Genomic DNA, 20,769 nt, shown 5'->3' on the forward strand with positions numbered 1-20,769 from the left:
GAGTGAACTGCTTTATAAAGCACAGTAACATGTGCTTAGTTAATGCTTTAACTTGATTTGTGCTTTGGGAGCCAAACAATAATTTAACTGATATTATTAGATACATACTTGCTTGGTTTGTCCTGCAAACTTAAAAGTCAAGCTGAAATCAAACTCAGATGTCTTAATCGATAGCACAAACATAAAGGCAAGAAATATATGTAGAATACATATGGTTTTGCTGTCAGATATAAACAAGTGTAGCTGATACACATACATACATATATTTGTTAGCTGACTATGCAAATTGAGATGAAAGCCCATTTTCAAGCATGACCTGCGATAAACAAATGCATATAAATAAACAATAAACCAAGATAACACTAGAATAACATCAATTAAAACAATTACAACGACTTCTAGTCATCATGAAGTATTGTTTCAGTTCCATCTTAAAACAGGAAAAGCTCCCAATTGTTCTTAAATCAACTGGTAACTGATTCCACATTTGTGAAGCCTTGAAACAAAAAGCTTTTTATCCCTAGTTTGTATTCATTCTAGGGCATGGTAGTTCCACAGTATGAATAGAGTGTAATGTATAAGTTGCTCCAAGTGAAAGTAGCAGGTTAAAATAGTGGACACTGATTGACACAGTACTCTAATTGCTATTTTATATCCATATTTTAAAAGTAAGACTTTGCAGGGGAAAAAAAAGTCATATCTAAAGTTGACACTACTGGCAAGTTGAAAGCGCAATTCAGATCTATGGAATTTTACATAGCATTTGATATTATGCCAGATATACATGCGTAAGTATAGAAAAAAATCCCACAACAGAATATGATGTAGAAAAAAGCCTTGGAATTCTGATAATCAGTCTGTGCTATTATTAACCAGAGTACAACCTCTAAACAGCAGGCCATAGAAGAACTTAAAAGTGAAATTTATATATATATATATATATAAATGTACTTTCCTGTCTCTTCTTTAAATATATAAATAAACCATCAAAAATTCTTTTCTGTCCTTCAAGCCCATTTGCTTCTCAGGTACTGATTTCCATGTTTTCCCTAGATAAGTCCTCAGGAGTCTGGAGAACTGGTAGGATTATGACATCAAAAGGGACAAAAGATTGGAAGCTGTTTAATGACAGGAGGGTGGGACATTTAAATCATACTCTTTAAAAGTGTTTTTTTTTTTTCCCATAAGCACTTACAGGACTTAAATTCCTGACAAACACATGAGAAAAAGGCTCAGTCAGCCCTTTGAGAAAGAGTTCTGAATACTGCCACTTGCAAAGTTCCCTAGAAAGTCTTCATGAAAAAGGGGGGAAGGGTATCAAGATTTGATATTGCTAAAGTTAAAAATAAAACAAAGATAAAAGTAAGAAAGCTCAGTGGCTGTTGTTTCTTTATAAATCACAAAGGCACTGTAAAGGACAGAGTAAAAAGGAATAGTTTTTACCCTTTCCCAGTCTTTTATAAAGGTCAGATTCAGGGGATTGCCGCACTGCCACCGAACCCCCGAAAAAGAATATTCTGAGAATAGAAAAAAGAAGGATGGCATGCCTGGAAAGGCGAGATGTCTGCGTGAGAAAGGCATTTTGGAAAAGAGCCTGTCGCCCACAAAGTACTGCAGAATAAAGTAATCGGAGCTGAGCCTGAGGCAAGCCATGGCTCCTGCAAAGAGGCAGGAGGGGAGGCCGGCGGCGTGCCCCCGAATGCCGTGTCCGCTTTGTTGGTGCCCACACGTGGGGCGGGCAGGATACTCACCCTTTCACAAGCTCGCGGGTGAGCTCGTGGTCTCGGCCAGAGCACCCTCACCATTTGCTACCGCTCGGCATCAGCCACTTCCCTGGGGTCAACGGCGGAACAGTGCAACAATGGTACTTTTACGGAAAGGGAACTGCTGGGATGGAAGAAAAGTGTCTATGTGTGTGGATTTACGACCCCGGAGACTGCAAACCTGCTGGACCACAGCATTGCAAATGGAGGAAGAGGACAGTAGGTCATGCTTAATACTTTTGCAGAGATAGCTCACTTTCCAACCACCCTGAGCCCTACCTCCCATGCTGCTGTCTGCCACAATGCCCTTTTATTCTGGTTTCTTGCTAAGGATGAGAATTTTGAAATCTAATGCCATGTCTGTCCAAGAGGTGAACCATGCTATTTTTTAACTCCCCAGCACCTGCAAAGGCACAGAATGCAACTGTCCTGGAGGGCGAGCAATTTGGTCAGCCCAGCTGCCTGCAGGAGTTAACAGAGTCCTGTTTTATCCTCACTGTTATGCACTTACACAAAAATCTTATGTCTTCCTCTGTGAATGCAGAAAAATCTCTGTAGGGAAAACCAAAACACCAAGATCAAAAACTTGGCCCCAATGAAAGCAAAGGGACCAGGCTCTATCCCGATTCTGCCTTAAAAATATCGAGGGAGGTCTTTATAGGGGTCTGCATATCACTGATAGGCTGATATTTAAATCCTGCTCAAATGAAGGACTGACAAATCCAGCAAAAGGTATATTTTGGTTTGTTCTGGAGTAAACAAATATGAAATATGTATGCATTATGTCATGCAGTGAAGTAATAATTATAGTAATAAAAACCATGGTCAAGTTTAGGTTCAGATGCATCTTTATAAGACCACAGTGCCACAGTTAGATTCTGACTACTGAGAATCTCTGATCAAAAGTGGGTCATCCTCAGCATCAGGGTAGGAAAAATCTGAATTTTACAAAGGACAGGCAGAAAAGTAGGAGGTTAATATAGCAGCCTCATGGGAGTAAAAGGGTGCCTGTGAGTGATACAATGATATTCAGTGTGCAAGCTCTGTAGATCCTCAACATGAAAGCATTGCAAGGGAGAACACTGTTAGTTGGAACCTACACTTAATCTGGTTATATTAACCCTTAGTAGTTGGATAGCCCTAAACTCCAACAAACCAAAATAAAAATAAATTAAATGAAATGAAAACAATCAGCTAGAGAAAAGTTACATAGTAGTGAAAAACTGGCAAAAAATAGGTCAAATTTTAAGCCTAGCAACCACAGTTGTGTACCTTTAAACTTCACACCTGCATGAAAATCAACTTTTCTGAAATCAGGAATCAGAGGAATAGTCCGACCCAGTTGCAGCACATCACCTAATGAGTTGCCAATTACAGGAGAGTATTTTGCAGTAGCATGGCAACTATGTGTTAACTCCATTGGAAACTAGGATGGCTTTGCAGAAAGCTTGAGCTGCTGCTGTGGCATTATAACTTTATAACATGGTCAGTCAATAACTTACCTCCAAGGGACCTCAGGATGGCAGTTGTAACTGTCTCCAGTTTTGCTACTTTAGTTTCTTCATTATTCACAGGGTTCCTTCCCTAGCACTATCTTATGATTGCTGATAGAAACCAAATGGGTCTGATACTCTTTGTCTGAGTATATCTAGCAATTCTGTCCTTAATTAAACACAGTGGTTCTTCACAATGGAAGGCAGCGAAAAGTGAGAAGAATTCTCTGAAGTCTAAATTGTTTCTTTCCACTCATACAAAAGGAAACAAGAATTTTTTTTGTTGTTGCTGAAAAACCGTGCATCTGGTTTTTTTAAAGAATCTGCTTCTGGTACAACAATCACATGTTACATTAAATAGCCCAGAACTCACTACAAGACAAATCTTAATTTCAGTAACAGGAGACTAACCTTGAAATTTCAACCAAATTTTTTAGTTAAGGTATTCCAAAGACAAATAATATGTCTTTTTTTAAGTCTCACAGTAGGAAATGTTATGTTCAGAAGCAAATGAAATGTTAAGAAAGGGCACCTGGGCATTTCTAACCATGAAACTGAGGCAAGAAGAGTCCTCTGTGACTGCCTTGGTTAGTCAAAAAAGGTTTAATTCCTTTCCCAGATGAAATCATGATTATCTCTATGAAGTGCCTAGCTTCTGTGAAAGATATCTACTTTACCAGGGTAAGAAGAGACTGGTGACTGAGCAGCAGTCAGAGAAAGCCAGAACTAGAAACCCAAGCAGAGCAATAGCTAGAAGCAGTTGTGAGAGAACCTCTGCAACCCACAGCTAATTTGGGAGAGGATAAAGGATGCATATAATGGAAGATGTGGGAGGGAAGGAGGGACTGTAGCGGTCTTCATACCTTCTAGCAACATGGGGTTGAGGCAGAAAGAATCAGCTTGATGGAAGACAGCTGAGGTGGAAATAGCATCCAAGCTGTTCACTTGATGCAGCCAGGTGTTGGCTGGGTAATCGCAGCACTGTTAGGCTGCAGCATGGACGAGGGTCCTGAGGCACTCATTTTAAGGGTTCCCCAAAGTCATGGAGCCTCCTGTTCTGTACCTATTTTTAAGTACTTGAAAAATGAATGAAAGTTAACAGAGCAGTTCTTCAAAACTCCATCTAGAAGAGAAACACAATTCCTAAGAGTAAATCCTGTACTAGATAGCTTGACCTGCTTTCAAGGGAAATTAAGATCTCTGTTGTCGGTCACAGGGGAAGTTGAGGGAAACTCAGTGTCAGCACATCTCTGATATGCATGGACAACGGGTCTTAGCCTTTGTAAAGAAACTTTAGTGGGATTGCAAGTTTCTAAGAAGAAAATGTTCATGAAAGTAAATCTTAGAAGAAGGAGGTGTTTCTGCAAGTAGTTTATGGAATCAAAGTGGTGACACTTTGGTGAATCTAAGGGAAGATACTACATGGGAAGGGAATGAGTTAGCAAGGCAAGCGGAGCAAAACAGCTCTTGGTCCATGATTCCAGAACGGTAGAAACCAATGTCAGGAAGATAAGGAGGACTAGGATTCAGGCAGTCCAGGTAGCTTCTTATCTTACTATAACGCTGACAGTCAAATCATGAAGACAGAGGGACAGAAGAAGAAGTTGATGTAACAAAAGAAAACGTCTGGTAAAGGAACTAACTCCACTTGCTCATCCACTTTCAAGTTGAGGCTTTTAGTTTTTTGCTGGTTTGCTACCATTCAGATTATAACACATACAGAAAGACCAGGCTTAAATAGATTATTTGACTGATATTTTTCAATTTCTCTGCCAACTAACTTGCTATGGCAGATAATGGTCTGCCTGAAAAACTGCTTTTTCAGGCCTCTGACAGGAGCCACAGTGAAATTGAGAGAGGTCAAAAGAAGTCAGCTGCCATTTTCACTCCCATTTTTTATGGAAATGGGCAACAGATTGGTGAAGACATTGCGAAGGCTCTAAGGCAATCACTCTTTCAATTTGTCCAATATTAGTTTCAATAAGAACCGAGAACAGAAACAATTGCCAGCAGCCCCTAGTTGATTTGTTAAGACTCACTCTTGTCCACTTCAAATCACCTTTGACATTTACGAGCTCAACTTTGCAAACATCATTTGAGTATTATTATTTTATCTGATGCCTCTATTATGCCAGTGCCTAGGCTACCATAATGCTAAAAGTGATGCATAGGCATCCAGAACACCATTGTTTCTTACGTCTCCACTTCGTGGAAAACAAGGAAGCTTTTGTTATTGTATACAGACCCAATACCCCCAGCATTACACATGCAAGGTATAGGTTTTTTGCAAAGATTTATGTGTATATAACCAAAGTGAATTTGAAAAAAGGGACATCTAGTTTGGCAGACATTTACAATAAGACTAGCATATTGATAGCAAATTAGCTTTCCCCCACACCTGCATTCACCTATGTAGAAACCATCTTTGTAGAGCTCATAATGCATAATAAGCAAAGAAATGCTAATAGAGCACATTTAAATCACTTTAGGCTTGTACTCTTTGCAGCATGCAACAGGTTGCATGCAACTCTCCTCTGCAGAGTCACAGGAAGAAGAAGAAAAATAAAACCGTGCTGAACAAGATAACAAAGGTATTGACAAATATTCCTAGGACACAAATGCACAGTGTAATTTACTCAGTATGATTCCAGTGCATGCAATTTAGGGGTCGGAAGAAAATGTCTATCTGGGTCAAATAGTTTGAGAGAGAGTGACCAAGAAAGAGAGAGAGAAAATGATATCAGTGTGGGATGGGTGGTGTTCAGTAACTAGTGCAGATTCTTACAGAAAAGATGCCACTTTGCCTGAAGCCAAAATTGTACAGCACGTGCATTCTGCCTACTGTCTCCTGTAAGGCTGAAACTCAGAGACTGTCAAGGAAAATGGAAAATCGTTTGAACACAAATGAAAGAAGAGTGGAGTGGGTAATGCTGAGGACCACGTTTAAGGAGAACTGAACTGCCATGTGGGTTTGGTAACATACATTACGTCTGCAATGGATTCTGCGCTGGGATACAAAGACAGCCAGGGTGGCTTTAGCCACATAGGACCCCAGGCAGATTGTGGCACAGGCTGTCCTAAATATAATTTAAAGAGAAGAAATAAGTGCAAGGAAGGAAAGTTAGTATTTTCCTGAGGGTTTGCACACAACTGTGGGAGAATAATAATCTTTTGGGGAATGGTCCTTTCTGAGGGGAAACTTGACAATGATGGAGCTAGGCTGGACTGAGCAAAATTTCTATAGCATGTATAAGGAAATTCAGTCTGCAGCTCTTTTTTATTAAATCTTAGGTGCCTCACAAGTACCTAGTAACAATAAGCTTCAGGCATTCTGGAAATGCATACTTGGAATTATTTTAACACAGGTTCTTTTCTATGTGTTTAAAGAAATATTTAAAAGTTTCTTAAAATACTGCAGTGTGAAGAGTAAATAAATATGAAAGGTGCAGAGCTAATAGTAAAAAAAGAGGTGAAGACATTTTCCCTCTTCTTGATTTGGGTGCAGAATAACACACGCTTTAAAGAATAAACCACCAAATATTCTGTATATGTAAGCCTTCTCTCATTGGTTGCAAGTAACCTACAAAAATTCCTGTTGACTGCACTGTGGAAGGATCAATGCCACTAACACCTTGATATTTGCTCCCACTTTCCATTTACTTTTCACTTGTGACTTTAAAATACAAGTGACAATGAAGCATTGTCTCTATGGTATATAAATGGGAGCTTATTTCCTGCATTTACTCTGGTTTTCTTAGGGGAAAGGGGATTTACAGTTAATAACAAATCCCGTTCCACATTTGGATTATTCTTGTGTACAGTAAAAACTCCTTGAATTTCAAATAATGCCAATTTCCATCTGTTCAGCTGGAGAGGCGGTGGGGACTCTGGTGCGTGCTTTTTATCTCAGAACCGTAAGTGCTGTGGTAAAGGACTCGGCCATAAATAATCCCACGTGTCACCGAGGCCAGTGATAAGCAAATGCTTGCGGAAAGGCCCTTGCTCCCTAATCTTCTCGGACCTGTCACACTGCACGGAGACAGCCTCCGCAGCAGGTGAGTCGCAACGACCAGCTCAAGGCACAGCGGGTGCTGCCGTCCTGGTCTTTGCTCCCCTTGGCATTTCTGTGCAGAAGCAGCATGGAAACGTCCACCACCCTCGACTGCTACCAGTAACGGATGGGCATATGGAGAATGATTTAACTGATTACCAAGCCTGTCTTCAACAGTATTTTATCAGCCGGCAGCAACTTGTGAAAGAAGGAGCCGAACAGACAATATTAAACCTACACTGCACCATTACATAACTAATATCTTCATAGGAGGGGAAAGACAAATAAAGAGAAATACAGGCTTTTGGGTTTTTTAAGAACACGTTTCTTATAAAAGCTTCTTTTCATAAAGAAAAATGAACGAGAAGATCATATTGAAACTTCAGCAAGCAAATCTGTTTAAAACTATGACAAACTCAAATAGTAGCAGAGGTAATGTTTAGTTTGTCTGCTATTATATTCCCTCTATTTAATGGTTTTGCCAGGTTTCTTTCTGGGACATCCATTATTAGAGTATACTAATATTCATCTAATCCTGCTACAACTAATTATATAAACCCCTTAACCAGCACCTTACTCTCTGCCAACAGAATCAAACCTAATGAAATATATCAATACTGAAGACTCAAATGATGGCAGTTACTATCCCTACAAAATAATTATAACCAGTAAAGATCACACGCATAATGTTACAGTGGCAACATCTAGAGAGTGGGAACAGCACAGCAGTGATATTCAAACAGGAACCCAGCACCCCCTCAACCCTGGAACCACTAATAACTTCAGCTGGAACAATTGACAGAGGGGAAATGAATCATTCCCTTTGACAAGAACAAAACTATATTAAAATGTAATAGTTTATTAAACAACTGACTTCAGAAGTTAAACTACTAAATTGCATCTCCATGGGTTTAAGAAGTACTGTCTGATCACAATAATGGATTGCCTACAAACTTTTATCTTAGCCATCGCCTCCAGAGTTGCTGTATTTAATTATTTAAACATTGTATTAATGAAACATGTTATACTGGTAAGAAAACTACTTTTATCACAACACATGAAAGACAAAAAATATAATATGTAGTTTACACTGCACAACTGCATTTGCATCCCCCTTGCAAATAGCAAAAAAGTCCTCTCCCTGATCCCCTCTTTCCAGCTGCTCTGCCTGCAAAGATTTGCAGAACTGGTTTAATGGCTGCCATTGTTCTTGATTCTGACTTGATTAAAAAAAAAAAAAAGAATAGAAGCCATTTAAAACATTTTGGTGCACCTGTTGTGCTGCATTATGACCCACTGTGATTTCAATTTATGTCACATGTGAACATGCCACTGGAGCACCAGATTGCATCATGTGCAAAAACCCTAGCAGTGCTGGAAATTGATGTCACATCACATTTTCTAATACATATCTATGCATATAATGCATAGAAACAAGGGGGCTAAGTTAAGATCAAAAAAAACAAGGAAAAAGAAAATACGCATGGCATGAATGAGGTTAGGCAGAACCATTCTGATTTGTACACGTGTCCTTTAGAGGCTGGAAACCTCTGCTGCACAATGAAGACCTCTGCCACTTGAGATATTAAGAACCTAGTAGCAATAGCAGATTGTCATCTTTTCTGGTGGATCAGCCACAAGGGGGAAGTAAGACACGTTTTTAGGTGGGTTTCAGGTGTTTGCTGACATTAGAGGAACACTGTAAATTAAGAAAACTTGAAAAAAATTCCATGCTCTGGTTAGGGGCAGGGTCTACAGATGAATGCTCCTGTCTCATCTCTGCTCAGCGAAACAGCCTTTTCTGTCACTTGAATACCCTCCTTCAGGTTCTTTTCTGGTCCTATCTTCTCCAGCTGCCATCCTGCCTTTCTCCTTGACCAACTGTCCCAAGAGGGATAAAAGAATTTGACAAAGTGCTCTGGAGCACACGAAAGACCAAAACTTAGGTACTTAAAAGGAAAATGCAGAAATGAACAAAATATTAATCATATGAGCTTACAGTTAAGCACCTTTGAGAGCCCTCAAGAAGAGAGACTTGGCTTGGAAACCTGCACTATGAACACACTCATTGAATAATCATGTTTTGTGGAAGGAGATTTCAAATACACTGCAGAGTCCTGTTCAGAAGAATCCAGCAATGCTTTTTCTCCTCACAAGGCACAAGACAAAATATGCCTTTGCAAAGCACATTTTGCAGTCCAGCAGCCTCTTCATTGGAAAAATGGCGACAATAATATTTCTCTGCCTTACAATTGTATTGCAAATGCTAATGATGACAAAATTCCTCAAGAAATGCTTGGAGAGCATTTTAAAATGCTAGAAATGCTAAAAAGCCATTCCTTAGCTGCCTAAACAGTGTACTAAAAATCTAACTGCTATTACGTAGCAACCCTTTACAGCCAGAAGAGCAGATGCACTGTGGATTAAACCCAATAAAACACCCTTTTCTTAGGGAAGAAAGAACAAACACATGATCTGAGTTCTGCTTGGTGCCAGTGATGCTTCCAGTGATGTACTGTGTCCACTTTTTGACCACTGAACTTAAAAACAGATGTGGACAATTTGGAGAGCAGAGGTCAGAAGGGAATGAGAATGATTAGAAAATAAGGTCTATGAATGAAGGGTGAAGGGATTGTGGTTATTCCATCTAAAAGTAAAGAAGACAGAGAGAAATGGTAGCAGCTGAGAGATATGTAAGAGAAAGAGAATAATCTGTATGACAAGCCCAATGTGGATAGGACAAGCAGTAATAGCCTTGAATCACAGCAAGAGGGATTTGGGTTAGACATTAAGAAAAAAATTCTAATTGTAAGAAAAGTTAAGCACTGGAGAAGAACGCTTACCTCACCTGGGGAGATTGTGGGATCTCCACCGCTGGGAGATTTCAAGAACAAGTCATGCAGATATCTTTCAGGCACATTCAAGGTCCTGCCATTTACATAGACTAACTGATGAAGAGACCCTTATTTCCTGTGATTCTAAGTTTTACTAATTTTTCCAAACACTGAGAAGAGGTTTGTTTGTGTGAGAGCTACAGGGACTAGCCACTTAATGTGTGGAAGCTATTAATGAAAAGCAAGCTTAATGGATCTTCCAAAAATATTCACCTTTATTTCAGTGTGGGAAGCCGATAACCTGCTGCTGAAGGAATCCTGTTCTGACAGGAAGAGGACCAGGAAATGAATTCTCCCTGGAAATTTCCTTCTGTGTTGTAGCGAAGCCTGCGGGATGACCTTCCCAGGATTGTTCTCCTTCCACTCAGGAGCAGCTGCTGGGAAGTAGCTTTCTGCAGACTGAACAGATGGTAGAAGGGTCGGGATGCTGGTGAACTTGTGCTCCAGGAGGACAGGAAGGAGCACGAATCCTCAGAGGACGTGGTTCTGTTGTACTTTTCTGTACAGAAAAGTGTCCCATCTGAGGCTGGACAAGTAGGTGGTTTTCAGGGGTTGTAAGGACTCTGGATGTCAATAATGTCATGGTAACACTAAGACCATGAAAATGATGGAAAGGTGCTATGACAGACCAGTTATTGAGAGTCCACACTGAGGTCTACCCTCTGGCCTGAAAGGCAACCAGTGCTTTGAGTTCTTCTGCAGGGTGAAGCAGAGACTACAGGGCTGGAAAAGGGCCAAGAGAAAGGGACTTTGCAGGGAAAGTATGGCTTATGGAAGATTTATACTCAGCCAGGACTTCCACTTAGCTTCAGCGCCCAACACCTGCCACATGGCATGGCTCGTGTTTTAGTTTCTCTCTTGCAATGAATAAACCTCAGCTAGAGGAACAGTTTAAACTAAGATTTACCTGCTCCTCACAGGAAAATTGTGGTTTGCCTGGGAGATCAGAGAAGTCAGACTACCATGTTTTTGAGTGTATGAGGTCCATCTATGGTGTGACTGGTGGGTCTAGGATCACTGGATCTACAGTTCATGTAGCGTACAGGCAGCCTGTGCATAGACAGTGGCTGTTTATCCAGGATTTCTGGATGATAGTTCATGGCTCTAATTGAATCATGAATGCCTGGAAATACTGAGCAAATGATTAGTGTCCATGAGTCCTGCTTAGAACAGAAAAAACAGGGTATATCAGTGTTTTTAAGGGCCTACGGTAGCACTGGATTTGAATTTTTTATATGCATAATGGCTTTCCACAGAGCATGACTATGAAAGACAGCTTTGGGCACCGTGGAAAAAACCTGGGCAAAAAAGTAGGGTAGGATCAGTGAAAACCAACATGTATAAATATATCTAGATGTGAGAGACTGGTGAGGACCCACGGAGGATAAGGAAAGAATGAGTGATTTGATGAAAGAAGCAGTGTAAGGGATGTACTTGCTGTCACACTTGAAGGCTGAATACAACCAGAGAGTTGGGGGGGGGTGTGAAAATAATGGAGGAAAACCACATCCCTACTCAGGGAAGCAAGGTCACTGTTCTTACAGAAATAAGATTGCCCTGCAATGATGTTGCACACAAAACTGACAGACTTTCCAGGATCTTGACTCAGGAAGGTGCATTTATTGCAATACTAAATTCATGAACCACTCCATGTTAAGAGCATCTTGCTTTCTGATGTGCTTTTGGAAACTCAGAGAGCAAACTGATGTGAGAGCCAGTCCTTCCACATGAAGTACTGACTGTTAGTTTCATGGGCCCCGTGCTGTAACCGCGCCTGTGCTCTTAGCAGAACCACAACAAGGACTTGCCTCCTTCATCTTGCTTCTTTATTGCACCCTTCTTAGATGACCTCAGATGAAGATGAGAAGGAGAAGGATGAGGAGAAGATTTCTATTTTGAACAGAAAGGCAGGATTAATATAGAGAAGAAGTGAAATTCAGACAGGTGTTCGTATTTTTTACACCTCTGGTTCAAGTGGATCCTCAAATACTCCTGGTCCTGTAGAACTGCAGCCTTTGGGTGGTGGCTTGCACAAATGCAGTATAACCTTTGGTACAACCCTGTTGGAAAGACTGCACAAAGTTCTGGCCCCTTGATCATATGAGAAAGTGGAGCAAAAATTTTCCCTTCACCAACTTTCATTTTTTACCCACATAATCAATTCTGTGTCCCAAGGACTTTGGTCTCTGTTTTGTCTTGGGACCCTTCTCATGACTGTTTCTTTCATTTCCTTCTGTTCTCCTAGTTCGTTTCCTCCTTCACTGAAGCAAAACCCAGTCAGTTTTAAACAACCTACAGCCCCTACTTTTCCCACTAGAAAACCCCACACTGCATTCATCACGGGCTGTGGTTACCCATTTGGGGACAGGGTTGACTTGAATGCCTTTAAGCATAACAAATTGGGTAGGCAGGATTTTGCAAGACCGGGGTCCTGTTTGTCAGTGCACCACAACGCTGCTGCTTACTTGAGCCACGACTGCAAGAGAACTAGGAATCACCCAGCAATGAGGATTTGAGGCCAGATTATTGGCAGTTGCCTATGGAGCATTTTGTTCTTTGTGTTCCAGCTTTGGGTACCCACTGATGGCCAGTCCTTCATTTGGGAGAGGGGAGGCGTGATATTACACTTCTGCTTTATCCAACTTGTCCTCCAAGTGGTAAATATGTGTGTGTGGGTATGCACATATGCAAAGAAAACTTAAAATAATTTAAGAAGGAATTACAAAATCCAAGATGCCATAATCGTACTTACTAAAGAAAAAAAAGAAACTAAAAAACCCCTCCTACATATGAGCAGCTAAACATTACTGCACTTCAAAATACACCTGGGCAAAAAAAAAAATATTGCTGGACTTAAATACACTAACAAACTTACACTGTTGTAAAACAATGAATTTGAGGACTTCAGCCAGATCAGCTATTCATGATGTTCTCCTGTTTTGCCAACATATTATGATACCAGAAAACATCTGTAAATCCTGATGTAACGATGTAGTCTGGGTTATATTCCATTCCAAAAACCTTCAATAAACAATATATTAAACGTATGGCGTACAACACGTCTGAGTGTTAGGAAATGGGGTACAGTTTTGCATCTGCTATGGAAGCTGAGGAAGCATTCATCCTCCTCCTGCCCTACCTTTGTCCTGACCCCTCCAGATCCCCCACGTCTCAGAGGTCCCCAGAGCGCTCTCTACTTTTCAGTTATCTTAATCAACCAATTCTGACAGCATGTTTTAACATGAAGACAAAACACATCAGCCAAATTAGAATGGTGTTAAAATCAGTGGAATTAGATGGAGTCTACGGTTTAAAACACAGACTTCTCTTTGTGCTAGCAAGCAATATTTATGGCCAAGAAAGCTTTAAAATCCTTTTCCTAAGATAGTTCATCTACATTTGCTGCCTGGACATCTGGTTTTGGATTAGGGTGGGGTGAGAGTTGGTGTGGGTAAATTGTGAAGTGAAATATTGATCCTCATCAAAATTATCTGACAGAGGCAGCTTAAGAGTATTGTATTGATGCTGGAAAAAGAGGGGTTGACAATATATAGTATTTAGCAACATTAGGGTAAGGTAGGGATATTGCACTGGGAGAACACTATTTCTTAATGAAGACTTACTATTGCCTTTGAAACTGGAAGGTAAATTGATGCATTTATCTCACAGCATTCAAATATTGGATACAAATACATCTTAAAATATCACCATAATGTCATTCTTCCTATACTTTCTAAGGAGTCCTGTCCCTGGAATTGTCTATAAACTGCCCTCTTAACCTTTAACATAAATGTTCCCCCAAAATTCTCAAAGGTAATATGTAGAGAAAAGTACTTATTAAAATAACATGGCAGGCCTGGCTGGAACTGACAAAACCCAAGAAATTCATGGCTAAGATTGAAACTCCGTCTTTGCGACACCCCGTTGTGCTTTGTTGCATTTTAATAAGTGTTCATCTGACCCTCTGCCACTTAATTACGGGGATCTTCAGAATTTTGTTCTGGCCCCCTTGCTCTTCCGTACTGATGTGCTTCTTTCACTTCTATTTTTAGGGACCTTAAGGTGAGTTATCATTGTTAACCTGCTAACACCCAGATCTATTTTGCTCTTTTAGCTGATCCTGCTAAGGCAGCTTTTAGTCTTTTCATCTTACCTCCCTAAAGCGCAAATTGGGATCTTAAATGAATCTCTTTAAAAAAAAAAAAAGAGAGGGAGAAGAATCACAAAAATTAGATCCTCTTCTCCCTTCTCCCCACCAACCTCCTAAAAAGTAGCTCCAAGTTTTCAGTTCCATTTTTGGAAACATAAATCTGTTTATCATTTACAGTAAGACCAACAGAATTGAAGTGCTGGTAGATCTTATTTAGCCATTTCCTTTTTATTTTTTTATTTTTTAATTTTTTTTTCTTACCCTTTTAAAGTTACCTACTTTGATTTGCTTTGGATTTCGCATGTGAAAATAAGAAGAGATTGAGAGGTTACCATAAATCTTCCCACAGCACAACCTCTCTTGTTCCCATTTTAAGATGTAGGAATCTCCTTTTATTACCTCCACAGCAAAAAGCAATACATGTATCTAGGATAATTTTAATTCAGAGGGGAGAGAGAGAACAAAACAAAACAAACACAAAAAAACCTATGGAAGAAAATGTTTCCTAGTGCCTCCTGTGGCTGTTTTCTGCATCAAGATTTTGTAGGTTACTCCTGAAAGAAGCATGGATTGGAGAATGAATGGTTTTCCTCTGAAATGTAGCCTGTCACCCATGAGGAGACATTGCTCTGCTTGGTAAAGGAAAGGAACCTCAGGAGGGGGCAGAAGTAAAGCTAGACATCATTAAAGAACAGCAAAAAATTGTGATTATTTGGAGGTTCCCGGATACAATGACAATAGAGACAGTTTTTCAAAACACTGTAGACAAACATTGATATAGTTACACTTGTCTGAAACAGTCCTCTGAATCTTCTGATATTTGTCTATCACTAGAAAAATTTAATGAATACTATTTTACTAGTGGAATTTTCCCATTGAATGCAAATGATTCCAAAAGTTTATTTTCAGAATGTTTCATGCTTGCCTTTGTCAGACAGCTGGTTGAGGGAAAGGGTTTCAAAAATAAAGAAAATTATATGTAATGAATAACCAATTGCAGTAGATGCTAGGAGACTTAATGTGTTTTTATTGTGAGGACATAATGCTGCTATAACCTAACCTTCTCCACCCCCATAGGGTAAAGAACACTTAATGAAGGAGAGGATGCTTTTATTAATCTGCAGTCCTTTTCTGTGCTATATAATATTCATTAGATATTCATTAGCAATTTCTTCCATCCACCCCGTACTTTGTAGACAAAAATCTTTTTCAACCTTTGAGAAGACCGATAAATAGTTAACTAATACACATTGTCTATTTTTTCAATATAATCAATAAAATCTTAACACATTTATATGCACTGATATGTGGGAAGTCAACATGCATTTTGTTTTGAGAAAATCTTTCAACACTCGGATTACCAAGACTCCAAACTTCTGTTCTTTGAACATCTCTCTGACTGTACTTAGAAGCAGTCTCCCTGGGTGTAGCTTTGTTCTGATAAAGTCATCCCAATGGTGGATTTTCCACTGGTGTGTGTATGTTACAAATAACATGATTTTCTGGTCACTTTTTTTTTTTTTACAGGTTCCAAACTTCCTTCTCCTCTCCCCACTCAGAAAATATTAGATTTCCAAGTAGGTGCTGGGCTAAGTTCTTTAGTTCTCCTCTCTACTCCTAAACAAAGTTAATGCCTGCTTGTTAGCTCTGCTTCTTTAGCTTCGGTCCAAAGCTGGTTTTCTTTTTACACTTAGACATTTGATCAGCTACTTAGGTTGTTCTATTAGATTTTTCATTTAAAACAAGAATTGTAGGAAGAGTACCTCCTTATAGTGGAGAATACCTCCTTATAGTGGAGAATACCTCCTTAAAGCTGAGAAAGCCCCTGCTTTATTTTAGTGGGCAAGTAAGGCAACATTCTGAAAGCCTGAAACATTATCAATTGAAGGGTTAAGTGATGGCATGCATTTTTATAGCATACTGTTGCTCCAGTGAACTTGAACACTAAGCCTATGATTAACTTTACCTTTTCTATTTTAAATAAAAACCTAACTTTGATTTTTGCTTTTTTATTTCTAAGGAGATTGGGTAAAAATATCCCAAACTAAAGTAATTCTACTCCTCACCCCTTTCGGACTGTGAACACAATGGGCTCCTACGCTCATACTTGCTGACAGGATATTACTGCTTTCTTTGATATATAATTTTATAGTATCTGCTCCTAGTCAATTGCCCTTTGATATGTAATTTTATAGTATCTCCTACCAGTTTCTCGGACCTTTTTTATTGGTCTTGGTCAAATCAGGTGTATAAAGTAAGAACATCAGCATGAGGAGTTTGAGTTGAATGAGAATCAGTTGTCCATTAATTCTGCTGGTAGGTCCAGTATTATGAAAGATTTCTGCCACCTTTTTCCAAAGGTTTGTTGATTAGTCTGTCCTGGCTTGCCCAAGGAGCTACTGCCAAATCTTTCATCCCTGATCCTGCAGTCAAATCTTCATGTCTGGGATCCTATTGACCTCAGCAAGTTTTTAGGCAGATACTAATGTCAGACAACCATGAATTTGTTCAGGGAGAATTTCCTAAGACAATCAGTTGTGGAATTGCTGAGAATTTCTGATGGGCTGGAGATCAGCAAATGCACGGATCATGCAGGTTCTCGTCTTCTATATGGTCCCAGTAACAGTATCTGCCCATGTATCATCGGTGGGACCCAGGGACCCTGGTGACATGGTGTCCTACGTATCTCTCTCTATATATATACATATGTACCTGTACATACACACTTATACATGCATACATATATCTACTAGCATCATGTAGCTAATTTACATACAAGTATGCATATATATATATAATTACAAGTAGGTACTTGTCTCCTGAGTGCATTCATCTAGTTTCCGATTTGCCATATATTCTCTGTTTGAGATGATCTGTTTTCTCCATAGGATTCTGGACATAGATACGACTTATCTCAGTCATGTCACCTCATTCAGGTAAAGCACAAAAAGTGAGAGAAAAGTCAGAGAACTGGGAATTACGATATCCTTTGCCTTAAAAAATAAACGCATCGGTAAATATGTTACATGCCCAAGTATCTTGGTTTTTTTTTCCAATTATAGTGTGCTAGAGGTAGCTGATTTGGGATTTTGGATCTGATTCCTTTCTTAAGCACACAAATATAAATAAGGAGGAACACTGCTAAGTCCACTGAGGGCAGCCTTATAAGACTACCTAAGAAAGAGGTCTTTGTTTCTGGGCTTCAGGGTAATATTTTTAGTTTTCTTTCTGTGGGAGTGATAAATGCAAAACTAACTTCCAAACCCCACTCACTTCTCTTACTGATCCAGAATATGACCACAAGATATGGCTCTAATAAACCAACCTAAAAAGGGAACTCTGATCTCTTAAGAACATCAGAATAAAGTTTTCATTAATTCCTGGTTAAATACAACAGTTATGTAATTAATAAAAAAAGTATCCAGAACAGTAAGCGCATTCTGGAGCTAAGATTATTTTCCTTTACCGCAACGAACATCACTCTTTTAAAAAATACTTCATCCCTGGAAATAAAGAAACAATACTTCTATTAATTTCCTTGAGTATTTTAGATAAAAATGTTGTCTCTTTCCAAGTGATCCATGTGTACCTCCTTATTTAATTTTTTTTTAAATGCAGCTATTGACATAATATAAAATACTCTTTGTACAACAAAAAGCCTGCCAGGACTGTGAGTTCTGACATAAAGGACCTAGGATACACTGTTGCACAATACCTAGAGTTTAGTTTCTCTTAAAAACTTGTATTTAACTGTTAAAATGAAATGATGGTAAATGTAAAGTTGGAACCCATTTTTATAAACACTGATTAAAATGCAGAGTTGGTAACTTGGAAAACGTCCCAATGATACCTGAGGGGTGAAGCAGGAGGATTAGAGATACTGAGGAAAAAACACACAGAACTGATCATTTTCCCACTGTATCAATTTAAAAAGCTGTAGTTCTTGTTTCTTATAAATATAGTCTCTTTGTAGTTTCCTTACAGCCTCAAATTTGTTGAAGAAAATGTGACATCACTACAGATAGCTTCTTTAAAGTCTTCTCAAGCTGCATGCCACTTTGTAAACATCTCTGAATAACAAAACATGCAGGGCTAGATCCTGCCCTCTGCCATGTGCAGAAAATCCTGTCGGAGTTCACCAAGGTTAACGCATGCAGTGGAAACTCCAGTTTGGCCTACCCTTCTTTACTGGGAGGCTAGTGAGCCATCTTATTTTTACCTCTCTTTTTTCTCCAAACTTTTGTTGGATAAGCCTTCGCCCCCCAACCCACACTTTTTTTTTTTTTTAAATTAAGGAAGATGGGAAGAAAGTGAATTTTCAAGTCACAAAACTCTGCCACATGAAGATCCACATGGTTATGCCAAGGGCCTGCACCCCTGGCCGCCTCAGAAAGTCAGAAAGTGAAATATGAATCCGGTTATAAGATGAAAGTTGTGGAGTTGGAGTAACATACAAAAGCTAGGAATAAAACTTGCTAAACTGAGCAGAGAGTGTAATAATTGACCATATATGTTCCATAAGACTTTGCTGAACAACCTGCTGTTACCAATATCACCTGCCACAAAGGCATGTTGCATAAAATAATAGTTTTGTGTTTGTAAATCATCTCAAAGACATAAATTCCCATATCATGTCAGTGCTCGATAGAATATGCTACATATTTTTCATTTTTTTGTTAAGGATTGAATTTTTCTTTGGAGTTATAATCATATTCTACCTCACGAAGAAAACAGGACATCGTCCATCTTAAAATACATAGTAACCAAAATTAAAATTTGCCCTTTGTCTGAGGGAAATTTTACGCTAATTTTATTTCACGTGAAAAACTTTTTTCCCTCCCCCCAAATATTCACAGGCAAGGGATAGCGCAGCTTTGACAGAGAAATACGCTTTTGAGGAGTGAGTTTGCATCGTGAGGACTCTTTCGGGCGTCCTGCTGCCCTGCCCAAAAGCTGCTCCAGAGGTTAAACCAGTGGTCGTTCCCCCGAATGCCAACACCTCCTCCGAAAGATGGGGCGGGAGCAGCAGCAGCAGCAGCAAGTAGCCTGCTGCACAGTCTCTCCTGGAATGCAAACTGGTTTTAAGAAAAATACTAATATTTAGAGAGCGAAATATTTACTGATATTCCCCTAGCCAAACACTGCAGCTGTAACTATAAAGCATGTGAAGATGGTAAAGCAGCCAGACCCCTTCCTAACGGTGTTTTTTATTTTTTTTTTTTTCTCTCCTAACTATAATGGGTGACTGCTTTTCTGCCTAAACAGCTCTAAAGGGCTATGAAAACTGAAGTCCTTCAAAGCTGTTAAATGTTTCCTCAGATTTACAATAAAATTCTGCATTACAAATCTCCTAGTAAAATCTCTGAAGCATTGCAAGCAGTACTTACATAATTTTCCGTTAAGTCAGTATTTGTGTATTCAACACCTAGAAAATAAGGAAAGTGAACGTGGATAGGGAAGGGAAAAAACAAAGGCGGGGGGGGGGGGGGGGAGAAAAAAAGAAAAAAAAAGGGAAAAAAAAAAAAAAAAAAAAGGAAAACCCCTACCCTGAAACAGCCATGCAGCTATTAAACATATGCCAAAGTAAACAATAGTGTGAGGGTCTGCCATAGCTTTGCCCTGCAGGTAGACGGCAGGCGGCACAGAAGGAAAGCAAATGGCAAGGAAAAGAGAAAGACGGTTCGGGATGTGGATGAGATGCCGAGCCCTGAGAGCATGAACGGCCTGATTGTGATCCTCAAGTCACACCATCAGCCATGCAAAACAGGACATACCTTTCTGGCTTGCTGGTTCTGTCGGCTGAAACAAAGCAGTCCCATTCTCAGCGGGAGGCCAAATCAAAATGAAATTTTATTTAGTCTGCACTGTCCCCAGATTGGGTTTCAGAATGACTGCTTTAGGAGATAGCATGGATGTGGCTGATGCATGCTTTGCATATGAAACTGCAATAGGGGGAAAAAAAAAAAAAAAATCTACATAATCAAAAAAATCTGTGCCGTGTGTATGGCAAAAACCCCTGGACGTTAGTGAAGCAGCTACAATGGATGTTTTAAAAAATGACCTTTCTGAATAAAATGCGCATTTGTGCTCTGCAATTTTCAATAAATATATAATAGATCATTTTGCATGTAATTATTCAGAAGCTGCCCTGAGAGACTGAAATATCAAATCATTTTTCTTATTTTTTTTAAATCACGGAGCAGAATTACAGTTTGGAAACAAATGCAGAGAAAATGTATATCTAAAGAGGATTTCTGTGTCTTGCAGTGGCTGGCAGTGATTGCACCTCAGAATCCCCTTCAATTTAATTTTTTTGTTAAAGTCCCTGTTTCCCAGAGTACCCAAAGAAAGGCCTACTGCAGTAAAGAACATCTGCTTTTTGTACCACTGATCTAATGCATTCCACCTTGCACTTTTA

General features: G+C 39.4%; 1 long non-coding RNA gene across 1 annotated transcript in view; it reads right to left on the minus strand.

The window, feature by feature from the left end:
- The window catches only part of LOC115334588, a 38,047-nt gene extending 17,640 nt beyond the window's left edge, over window positions 1–20,407 (minus strand). Inside the window, exon 1 of the long non-coding RNA XR_003921183.1 lies at window positions 20,126–20,407. This is a non-coding gene — a long non-coding RNA (uncharacterized LOC115334588). The remainder of the gene's footprint in view (window positions 1–20,125) is intronic.
- Between the last annotated feature and the right edge of the window lie 362 nt (window positions 20,408–20,769).

This window comes from Aquila chrysaetos, chromosome 23, assembly GCF_900496995.4.
Source record: "Aquila chrysaetos chrysaetos chromosome 23, bAquChr1.4, whole genome shotgun sequence".
Taxonomy (NCBI): Eukaryota; Metazoa; Chordata; class Aves; order Accipitriformes; family Accipitridae; genus Aquila; species Aquila chrysaetos.